Source organism: Hylaeus volcanicus, chromosome 6 (genome assembly GCF_026283585.1).
Source record: "Hylaeus volcanicus isolate JK05 chromosome 6, UHH_iyHylVolc1.0_haploid, whole genome shotgun sequence".
NCBI classification, from domain to species: Eukaryota; Metazoa; Arthropoda; class Insecta; order Hymenoptera; family Colletidae; genus Hylaeus; species Hylaeus volcanicus.
The window spans coordinates 2,098,153-2,109,948 of record NC_071981.1 but is presented as its reverse complement, the minus strand read 5'-3'; the positions used below and the strand labels follow the sequence as shown (position 1 = coordinate 2,109,948).

The window sequence follows — 11,796 nt, the reverse complement described above, 5'->3', positions numbered from 1 at the left end:
CATCGAGTCATGAATGTTCGTGGATGTTTCTTTTCGAAGTAGAGTTTCTGGTTTTACAAAAATTTATTATATATAAGAAAAGAAATATACGCGTCGAATTGAGTAACCTCCTCTTTTTCGAAGTCGATTAAAAGTGGACTGGATTGGATTCTATAGAAAAATGCCTCGAGCACAAATGGCTAACCCTTTTGCACTCGGATGTCTTCTATTAAGGGATATATTAAATTTAAAAAATGTTATTAGTGACACCACTGCAATCATAAATTCTTTATTCAACGCTTCAAGAAAGCCAAAAACCTGTATTTCCAAAGTTATTCTATTTTATGTAATGCTATTCCTGTTCGCACATTTTGCAAAGAGATTTCGCAGAGTGCAAAGGGTTAATTCGAAAAAGGACCTACAGTCTGGACGTAAATAATGATAAATCCGGATATCCGTTCGTAATCGTATCGGAGAGCACGGGTCGAAGATAGTAATTTAATTAGATCTCGTACGAGTGATTCGGTCCCACTTGGTGGCGAGTTCGAAAACTAGTAGGATCGGGAGTAGAGTCTGGAGATCTGCGAGGAGAGGAAGTCTGGTGGCGGAAGGAAACAGGGCACACCAAGAGGGATGCTTTCTTGGTAGACCAGAAGAACGTGGTCGGTCGTTGGATCGATGCCCGGTTGGCAACAGGAGGGTGGTTCTGTCGGTGGTGTGTGCGAGCAAGGACGGCCGTGCAGCACCCTCGTTCTCTCTTTCTCCGCCCTTTCACCCTTCGCTTCTCTTTTCTTCTCTTCTCTTCGCTTCTGGTTTCCCCGTTACAGCTGTAAGGGTGGCACGGTTCTCCGACGGTTCGCCGTGCGCAATCGATATTTCGTTTCAGAAGAGATCTCGCGTTAACCTCTCTCGCGTGTAGCACATGCCACAGGCGTCTGACGGGTCTCTTCAGCATCCAGCCAGCCGTACGGGGTGGCTGTTGCTTGTTTGTTTTTCCCTTTGGTATCGCCATGAAAACGGCACCCTTAACGAAAACGCGAGGAAACGGAGAAATAAGGGCGAGTATTTCCAAGTCTTACCGAACGAATAAAACAATTAGCATTCCAAGGATCGAATGGATCAGATTCTTCCTCTTCGCGTACGGTAAAGTTCGAGCGTGCTACCCTCAAAGTCTATAGAAACGACGGTAAACTTTTAAAAGTTTATTTTTATCGCCAGCAAGTATTCTCTCTCGAGTGCAGCGTGTTTTATTTGTACAGACTTTCAAATTATTTCCTCCATCAAATAACGGAGCACGAGGAACAACTCTCGGTGGAAGGCGAAACTTATTGCGCGCGCGACGATTTATTCCGCAAATGCTATGCCAACCGGGTCGAGATAAAAACCTATCGACTCATTCTCTTCAGTCCCTCCACGCGACACCTGCAATCTATTTACCTAGCTTCTCCGTTTCATCCCCTGACCTATATTTCCCGATGTTACTGAAAGGTATCTCATTTTCTATGGATGCGGTGGTTTCTTTCTACGTCGCGGTCGGTATAAACTTCCAGCTGGAAACGAGTGTTCCACCGGTTTAGGTTTTCTCATTTGTGCGAACGCAGATTTAACCGGGAACAATATTGCTCGAAATTTTTACTTGCGTTTCAAGAACCGTGGCAAGCATATTTATTCCAGGGAAAGGGTCTAGCAGGATAAGGATAGACAATCGGCCCGCACCCCAATTTTCATTGCTATTATGTGCAGTGCAATGCTTTTGGCCTAAAACATCATCTCAGAAAGTTTCAGAACGTTACCCTCCCGTTTATGGATAATATGAGAGTAAACACGCTTAGTTTTATTATTTTTTTTCTCGGTTAGTATTTCAGATATTTAAATTCTGCAAAAACGAAAATATTCGTACTTATAAACTGCATCTCATATATTTTTTTCACGATATTTTTTTAATTATTAAGCGAATGACACCTACCAAAAAAATCAGGAACTATGATCGGTTATTTAGCTGACACATGTAAAAGTTCCAGAACGGTTGGATTTCTGGAAATGGTTAAATAATTAAAAAGAAACAAAAATCCCATGCGTTACGTCCTGGCTGAAGGAGAATGAGACAATGTATGTCAGACACACTACGCGTATCGTCACAGCTATTACGTCAGGGAGGCGACCAGTTTCGACAATTTTATCATTGATATTATAGAATTTTCCTTAAAAGTATTCTGTTTATTATTTCTTAAACGATATCTAGACATTGTTTACGAATACGCGCTGTGCGTCGCTTAGTTGTAAATAATTAAAAAGAAACAAAATAGGAGAATGAGACCATGCATGTCAGACACACTACGCGTATCGTTGCAGCTATGCATACGACAGCTATGCATACGAATAAACACGTTTATACGGCATCCATTGACTAAAGACGACCGTGGTTATCTTCTCGAAGAATAATTGATGAAAAATTCCTACCCTTCGTTCGATATTTGGACATTTTTATTCGCGATAAAGCCAGGGTCTGTTTGGGAGGCTCGTTCCTCCAGCTGTCTGACGTAGCTGGCACGTTATTACGTCGCGTTCGACTGAGCGTACGACACGCGCGGGGCCACGTCGAGGAGAAATCCACGGCAAAGGGGCCTCGAGTATTTCAAAAGGCTGCCAGCGACTGGAAGGAAAAAGGAGAAAACCCGCGGCGCGACGGGACGCGGGGCGGAAAGGGGAAAGACGGTAGTTGCGTCGGTGTTGCGGTAATATGCCTGAGTACTTAGGATCCTCGACCTCGTGACGTCATTGCCCTCATTAGAATAATTAAGAATGCCGCTCGCTAATTACGATGCGGCTCGCTCGTCGTACTTTTTCATCCTGCTGCTACGCGCGCCGCCATTCTGCCGGTGCGTCGCGAAATCTCGAAATGACCAGAAAGAATTTCGCGTTATTAGCGATCGCTGCGACCACTCCGATCGCTGCGACCACTCCGATCGCTTGGTGTTCCTCGAGATTCGAGAAAATCGTGCAACAGTAACGGCGAACTTTTTTTATCAATCCTTTCGTAAATTCATTGCGAGGTTTTTATTTCTAGAAACTCATTGTTGCCTCTAACGAGTACCGTTATCTGACTCCGGAGAATTGTGCGACTTATTATTTAGATATTATCGCGTATAATAGGGGCCAAGCTTTTGTTCTTTCGCGAGATTTGTAGCGAACTTGCAAAATTAGGTCAGCCGCATCTGCCAGCTTTTGTGCACTCTCTCGCAACTTTTCGCGTTGTAACGATCGCGTCGGGCGCGAAACGCTGCACGAGTACGGGTTCGAAACTATGTCCCGAGCTGGCAATTTTATTAAAAGTATTAAAACTCCCATCATAGACACTCGAGCACCGTTTAACGGTGTTAACTTTTCTTCGTATAATGGAGTTCGAACCCTAACAATTAATATTTTTTACGATAGAAAACGTACTCTGTGTACACATAAACTCGGCACGAACTACACCGCATCCGAGTTTCCGGAAAATTTGAAACTTTGCTCGAAGAAATGTCGGATTTCGCGCGGAACGACGCAGCTATTTTCCTGATTCGCATCCCCGCGGTCCGATTGGCCGAGGCGTTCTCGCGGGTGGCGCGCAGAACGATCCCCTCGAGGGATCGAACGGAACATCGAAGCTCGAGTCGCGAGATAACAAGTTCCTGTTCCTCTCGTTCCAACGTGGCTCTCCGTCGTTCGAGGCAGCCAGACCTAACCCAGACCGCGCGTCGTTTTGATTTACACCCTCCCTTTTCCCGCCCTCGTATATAATTACGCCATTTTCTCGCGGGCCAGCCCATATTTCTTCGTCCCTGGAGACGCGCCAGGGAGCAAAAGTGCACGTCACGAGGGTGTGGTAAAGAGCACCTCGCTCTCGTGGAACGACGGGGGTGGCGCGGCCAGAACCCAAGAGCATCGTGGGGTTTGTCAGGGTGATGACCCTTTGGGCGTACCTTGAGACCTTACGCCAGTGGTTTCCAAACTTTTTTAAAGGGGACCCCCTTTAAAAAGAACAGAGAGAATTTCTCCGTATAAAATGTACGTAGTCGGCAGCTGTTGTTTAATTAATTCGAAATTAAGTTGCTCTTATTTCTTTTACTACAACATGTATCTACCACCACCTATATTTGTTCTGTTTTTTAGTTCTTTGAGTAGGAATGAAGAAAGTCATATGAGCTGAAAGAATACAATAAATAATGAATTTTATATTAACCCTTTGCACTCGAGGCCTTTTTTTCTGGTATCTACCAGCAACTCGAGATATTTTCTTAGCATTTTACATTCTACATTATTCATTGTTCGCAGGAATATGTAGAAATAATGGAGAATTACTTTATATATTATTGTGTAGTAGTAGAAAAATAAAAAATAAAAATATTAGGTTGTCGGTAAAGTCCATGCCGATTTTTGGTTGGTAGTACAGGCGATACAGAATATTGCAAAAGCTTTGCAATATTAGGTCAGATGCGGCTGACCTAATTTTGCAAGTTCGCTACAAATCTCGCGAAAGAACAACAGCTTGGCCTCTATTATACGCGATAATATCTAAATAATAAGTCGCAAAATTAGTCCTGTCGATTTCTGATTCTGCTTTAACAGTAGAATATATTAGGTTGTCTGTAAAGTCCGGCCCTTAAAAGATGGAAAGGTTGTGGGATAAAATGGTACCTATGTAATTCAATAAATAACATCATACCATTGAATTTTTCTTAAAAACTGGCACGAACTTTCTGGACAATCCAATAGATTAATCTTTTGCACTAGAGGCCTTTTTTTCTGGTATCTACCAGCAACTCGAGATGCATTTTTAGTATTCTATTGCCACGAATGCTAAGATTATATTGACTTCGAAAATCAGATCTCTAATTTGAGATTCGAGAATCAGGTCACCTCTGCCTCGATGACATTTTATTGGCACTTCGATTTCCAAAGAAATTAAACCTAAAGAAAACCTAGCGAGAGTCACCTCTCGAGTGCAAAGGGTTCGATTTGGGTACGTTTACATCGACCATTTGCAAGTATCAACATTTTGTTCCGTCAGTGTGACGTATTTGTCCAAAAAAAAAAAAAAAAAAAAAAATATTTGTTGCCGAGCAGCTCGCCCACGGATCACGGCGTACATATGCATCTTAATCCTAGAGGACGCGTGCGTTTTATATATACGCGAGCAGTTTTTGCGTTTCCGATAAATCACGGGATGCGCATTAATTTCAGCCAGTTCTTAAATCTTTTCACGCGACGCGCATCGGCGCAAACGCTCACGCTCGCGAGTTGGCGCTTGGCACGTTTGAGAAAGTTCAGACGCAACTGCGTGGGAGGTCCGCGATTCACCCCGATGTTTCTCGATCTTTTATAGCGCGGATTTCCCAGCATTCCTCATCGGTGACCGCGCGGTGCTCGCGTGCCGTGTACCCCTCCTCGAACGTTAGGTTTATCGTGTTAGGCTAGGAGACAGGCTAGGAAGCATCTATAATTTAATCTAGACAAATTTCTTTAACGGACCTAGAGTATACAGTAAAAACTGGATAAGCGCAAGACGGGATTGACTGGATAAATGCAAAATGACCAGAATTTTAATAAACTTGACACAGAACGTTTATTTACACAAGTAACTTTTGTACAAGATTCATTTCAAGATTTGTTTCGAATCAAGGTTCGTCACCATTCTCTTCATCCAAATATCTGCCGGTTCTTGGTAACCGGAAGAACTCGTTTCCCCTCGTTCAAAGTGTTTTGTGGGAAATTTAATTCTGTAAAATATATTTCCACCAGAAGAATGAATCACAAGTGGCACACGATGCGATAGCTGTTCTAAACAAACTAAGTACTTACGACGATGTAATGAAATACCGCGTGATAATATATCAATCGAAACACCGAACAGCTTGGCGCTCGGAACGTGTCAACTTCCTACCAACACAATACGTTCCACCTCATAAAGAAAAGTCGTTGTTTTCAAATCTTCGGCTCGCGCATTCCCGAAACAAGCGCAAGGTTCCCGAAACGAGCTTGTTCTGTAAATACCTCGAAAATAAATCAGCCCCAACGGCGCGTATCTCTCCTCGGATGTTTTCGTTCTCGCGGCCCGCGAACTCTTCTTCTTTTCTCTGGTATTTTTCTCCCTGGCCGCGGCCCTCTCCCTCGCTCAAGAAAGACGATTCGTCGACGTAGCCGTCGTAGTCGTCGGGCCACTCTCCGCTGTTTAAATATAAACCGAAGCGCAGAAGTGGCCAGCTTCCAGTTCGAGCGTCGCGACGATCGTGGAACCACACATCCGCCAGAAAGCTTGGGACCACGAGGCTTCGGTTCCGCTACGCTTGCTCCTCGTGCTTCGAAAGTTGTGCCAGGTCACTCTTCGGTCATCCCCGAGTCGAACTCTCTTAAAGTTCGTCGATCAAGTGACTCGAATTCGATTCTGGACTCCTCATGTGCAACTCGTCGCCTTCGCACTCGGAATTCCATGTTTTACGTGAATTTTACCGCGCTCTGGATCGCGGTGACCCGAAGATCCCGAAATAAGACAATCGCCGCGCGGGAGTTTAATTGCCAGCGGAGTTTTTAATGTTCGGAACGGCTCGCGAGACCTGGCGAGCATCGAGGGAGCGCCGAGGAAAATTTTCAATCGGCTTTCAGTGAGTTCGGCGAGTAGCAAACTTTCGGGAAAGTTTTCAAAGTTCCCTCTCGGGGAGGTTCAGCCTGGCTGAAATCGCTAGCCGTATTTCCGCGATTGCTAGGTTCGTGCCGCGCAGAAAGGGACTGATTGTAGTCGCGACCTAAGCGCTGCTTCTAAAAGGGACTTCGTGGAAGTTGACGAATCAGGAGTGCCCTGTGTTCGGTAATCTTATTCCCTCCGCGGATATCTCCGTAAACGTATCCGCGACTAGTTCGAAAATCTCGTTCTCTGGAAGGATATCCTGGAAAAACCTGCTGCAACATCGACGTTGATGATTTGCATCCAAACTACCCGACGAACTTAACGGTAAACGAATTACCATTTTGCGCCACTGGATCGATCGGACTATTTCTGCGGAGCACGGGGCATGAATAATTGAAACAAGAGGCCAACTCGTCTATCCCCAAAGTTTGCATTCTACGGACAAATTCAGGAGCCTCCGAAAATTTCGATCGGTGATTGATTTCCATTCAGCAATCGCCGACCGTTTCTTCTCTGCTGCAAAGAGACCTGGTTCATGGAAGAATATCGCTGTCTTCATCTACGTTACAAATGGAACATTCCACCTCGAAAGTCTTGAATGAGTTTGTCGATCAAACAAGGACGAGTGACGAAAACTCGCTTCAAGAACTTTCCCAGGTGTAGCCCTCAGACAATCGTAATCCTCGTCGAGGAACGTCCCTGAAATTCGATTAATTCGTCAGAATCCCCTCCACCTCACTCGTCTCTGTCAGACCAGCAGGGAAAATAGTCTGAAAGGGAAAGGTCGCAAGAAAAGAACCGCTCCTTCGAGTCGCCACTTGGAAAACGTTAGTTGAATCACTTAGCTGGTCGTTGGACCGGAACGACGCCGGCGTGACAATAAAGAGGCAAACGCGCGCGATCGAAGGAACAACTCGAGCCACCGCAATAAAAAAAGCCTCGACCGGGTCGAGAGAAAGCGAAACCTGTCCGCCAACGGTCGAAACTCCTGGTTTTGCATCAACGGATGATATTTGAGGGCAGGAAGCTCCGTCCTAGGAAAGCTTCGACATCTGGAGATTGTAGTTTAGTCTGAGAAGTTCGGCTCGTGGCGATTGCACCCTACTGCAATAGAAAAAAGCTCGACTGGGTCGAGAGAAAGCGAAACCTGTCCTCCAACGTTCGAAACTCCTGGTTTTGCATCGATCGACGATATTCGAGGGCAGAAAGCTAGGCAAGCTTCGACCTCTGGAGACTATAATCAAGTCGGAGAAGCTTCGACTCGTGGAGATTGCACTCCACCCATTTGGCGGAGACTCAACCTATGGGGATCACACCCCATCCATATGGAAACTGAGAAACTCCTCCGTAACTCGTACCTTATTCATTTAGGTCACCAAGTGAAGGAAACTTTGATCCCTGGAAGCTGTACCTATTCGTTTGAAGACATTGGCTCGTGGAAATTGTACCCTATCCATTTAGAGAGAAGTTTCAACTTGACAAAAGCTTGGAAGCTAGAACGCTCTGTGTCTAAACATTTTCTATACTCAAGAAGAGGAATCCTCGATTCAGGGACCTCGAGAAGAAATCGTCTTCAGCAGAAGCTGAAAAGCTAGAACGCTTTGTTTCTAAATATTTTCTACATCCAAGAAGAGGAATCCTCGGTTCATAGACCTCAAGAAGAAATCGTCTTCAGCAGAAGCTGTAAAGCTAGAACGCTTTGTTTCTAAACATTTTCTACATCCAAGAAGAGGAATTCTCGATTCAGGAACCTCGAGAAGAAATCGTCTTCAGCAGAAGCTGAAAAGCTAGAACGCTTTGTTTCTAAATATTTTCTACATCCAAGAAGAGGAATTCTCGGTTCATAGACCTCGAGAAGAAATCGTCTCCAGAGCAACAATCGTCGTCACCCACTTGGTCGATTTTCTCAGAAGGATTTCGAAGTGAAACCATTAAGGAACATTCCCGAGCGTCTCGCACACTTTCTAATCTACCAATCAGTCAAGTTATTAGTCGATCGAACGGTGAACGGTTCGAGCGATCGAGGCCAATGTTGATCTCGTCACGGTAGTCTCAGAATCGCAACGCAATCTTCGCAGTTAAGCTTTCCGTCGACTTTCGACATTCGCACATTCGTGGGTTATTTAGCGTTGTCGTGGTAGCTTGTTAGGTTGGCGGTGTTCCGAGACAACATGACCTGTCCTTTGCCTCCGAAGGACGCGACGCCGATGCTGGTGCCCGCGGCGAGTACCTATTACTCGCGGAGCTTTCATTTGCCGATTTTTAAGCGCGTGACCGTCGTTAACACCGTCTCCGTGGTCTTTCTGCCGTCCCCCTTGAAGATCGCCTCGAAAACGTGAAGGTTTCGCGTTCGCGAGCGAATCGTACTAATAATTTAAGACGCGAAGATGTTTCTGTCGTTGATTAACTCCACTTGGACCCGCGACCGAGCGAAAATAGCGACGGATGAGAGCAATATCGTCGAGAGGGCACCGTATACGTTTCATCAAACCCCATTAACGCGGATGATTTCCGGTTCCACTCCTGGCCAGACGTTATTGTTCGCGAGCGTTCGTCGCGAAGAAAAGCTAAGTGGACCGGCTGGTATTCGCGGCGGTCGTAATTTTAGAAATTTTAATTGCGCAACGTCGAGCTATCGGCGTGACAGTTGTCAAATTGCAGGGAGGCGCATCGGACGATGTTCAGTTTCGAATGTAACTCCGCTGATTTTACTAGAAAAACAGGAATGCGCTGACAGATACAACGAGTATTTATGTTTTTAAGAATACAGTACTGTTTAATAAGCAACTCGATGGTCCCGACCGAGTTGCTTATTTCGAGGGAGGTATACTATTCGGTTTAACTTTATTCTCGAGCGTGACGAGACGGAACCCATAGATAAAACAAGGGTTGTTCTTTACGTTCTATAGAACGTAACATGGTTCCTTATTTTAGCGCTAGTAAAATCGAATTCTTTTCGAACCTCTCACTCAACGGTCGACCTCAAACAAAAAGGCAGGGATAGTTGCTTATTTCGAGGCAATACTGTATTCGTGTTTCGACCAGCGAAAATGGAAATAACAATGTACGGCTTGTCGCTCCTACGAATAAGAAAGCAATTTTCTTCTTAATCACCGTTGCAAATTGAGTTTTCATGGATGAAAGGAAAGACCGCGAGGCTGCTCGATCGATCGTTAATTGTGTTATCAAAGGATTGTATAACGTTGTACGTACTGCCAACTCGAGTCTGAAACTTCGAAGGACGCGTAACATTTTAGACATTAGAAGAAATACTCGACAGGTTCTTAATTAATTTTCTACCTTCGAATGGCACATTCATAACAAGCATGAAAGGTGAAATTTATTTTTCAATCGAATAAAAAATGTTTGTGTAAGTTTCGTAGGTTGCGTAATCGATTGACAAATACACGAACGCTTTCTGCGCCCGTTTCGCATCGGGAGCTTTTGGGCGTCATCGTTACGGATTACCCGCATGATTCTTCGTCGCTTCCATTAATCTTCGTAATTAAACGAACGCTTACACGCGACACGGCAATATCTCGCGCGTAAATCATCGTTGCTAAGGTGAAAGTTATTAAGCGTTTTCGATAAAAAAGATCGGAGTGAAGGAAACACCTATAAGTGTTTCTGTTATTAATTACACGAGGATCAGTCACGTAGATGTTACCTCCACCGACAACCTGTATGTTCCTATCTCTGTATTTCGGTATGCAATAAAGATATCGTCGATAATGTACCGAAAGGCATAATTTTCCTGTACAAAGAAATGTCGAAAGCCTATGCTAGTAGATTTAATAGTCTAAAGTCTAAAGTAATCGAGTCTAATTGTTTTCACGGATAAAGATGTCGTCAGCTGCGACCCGACCCTTGGTTCACCTCGGCTCTTGGACCGTTTCCAAAATTCGCGAAGTGTCATTCGACTTCGCAACTCGGAGATCGGTTCGAGACGCTGCGTCGCGGCGTTTCACCAGACTGCCAGCTCATCGTCCTTGAAAGCGATGACAAAGCCCGGAGGAAAACGCGAAAAAGAAAGGAAACCGATGGGAGATTCGCGATTCTTTGTTTTCAGCTCGCGGCTGCCTCGCGCCAGAGTAAAAACATCGCATAGCTCTTAGCCCCGATTTAGTTTCGTTTAGCATCCGCGGGGTATAGTTAATTGTACGCGGCTTATTCTATATCCGAGTTGTTGCGAGATGTAGCGATGGATCGGGTTGATGCTCCTTGTCCCCGTCTCGAAATAAACGGACACGCCCTCGTTGCGACGTTTTCGTCGGTCGCTTGCTCATTAGCGGTCCAAATGAATCCGGCGTGGCTCGTCACGAGGAAAGTTAATGATCCGTTTAATAACGATACCGCACGCTCGAATTGCGAGGCGCAGGGGGTTCCAGGGGGACTCCAAACGGGCGATCGTGATTTTTCGTATCCGTGGCATCGATTAATCGCGAAGAGATAATAAAGAGGGACTCGAGGGAAATTGTGGCTCGAGAAGGGTCGCGATTAAAATAGAAAACTGGGTCGACCCTGAAGCACGAGTCATCCCTCGTGTATATGTCGGCCGCGTACAGGGGTTGGTCAAATTATTACGAACACTTGAAAATTTCCAGCTACAGTAAAGCCTCCTTAAATCCAATGATTTTCATTACCTTTCATCGAGACAAAAGTTGTTTAGAATGTTTTCTGCATTCCATTCATTTACTCTAAACAAGTGATTTATCGAGTGCTGGAGCAATGGAAGCTGGCGGGATTTTCAGAATAAAAAAGCTGCCAACGTGTTTACTCCTTTTTGAATTTACTTTGGCGCACAATGGCCGCAAACCTGGCGTCGCGACCTGTTACAAGAATACAATGGCGAAGTAAATTTTCGTTCGACAATATAAAACAATAACTATTCTCCTTCGAGCCTCTTTACGATTCATCGACGACCAGAGGGTGTATTTTTTATATGTGCATGGAATGAGATGGATACTTGATAAAATAAAAATTCTAGAGGAAATATTCAGGACCTACTATTATTTATTATTACCCCAAGAATTACATCAAAGGAATTAAGATTGATTATATAAAAGAATTTTAAAGAGGTCACTATTTAGCATAAGATCACAGTGTATACATTTAAGAATGCAATTTTCTTGTTTCAAAAATTCCAGAGTAAA

General features: G+C 44.6%; 1 protein-coding gene across 4 annotated transcripts in view; it reads left to right on the top strand.

The window, feature by feature from the left end:
- LOC128877949 (uncharacterized) overlaps positions 1–11,796 on the top strand; it is a 37,123-nt gene that overhangs the window by 6,300 nt on the left and 19,027 nt on the right. The gene's annotated exons all lie outside the window — the stretch shown is intronic.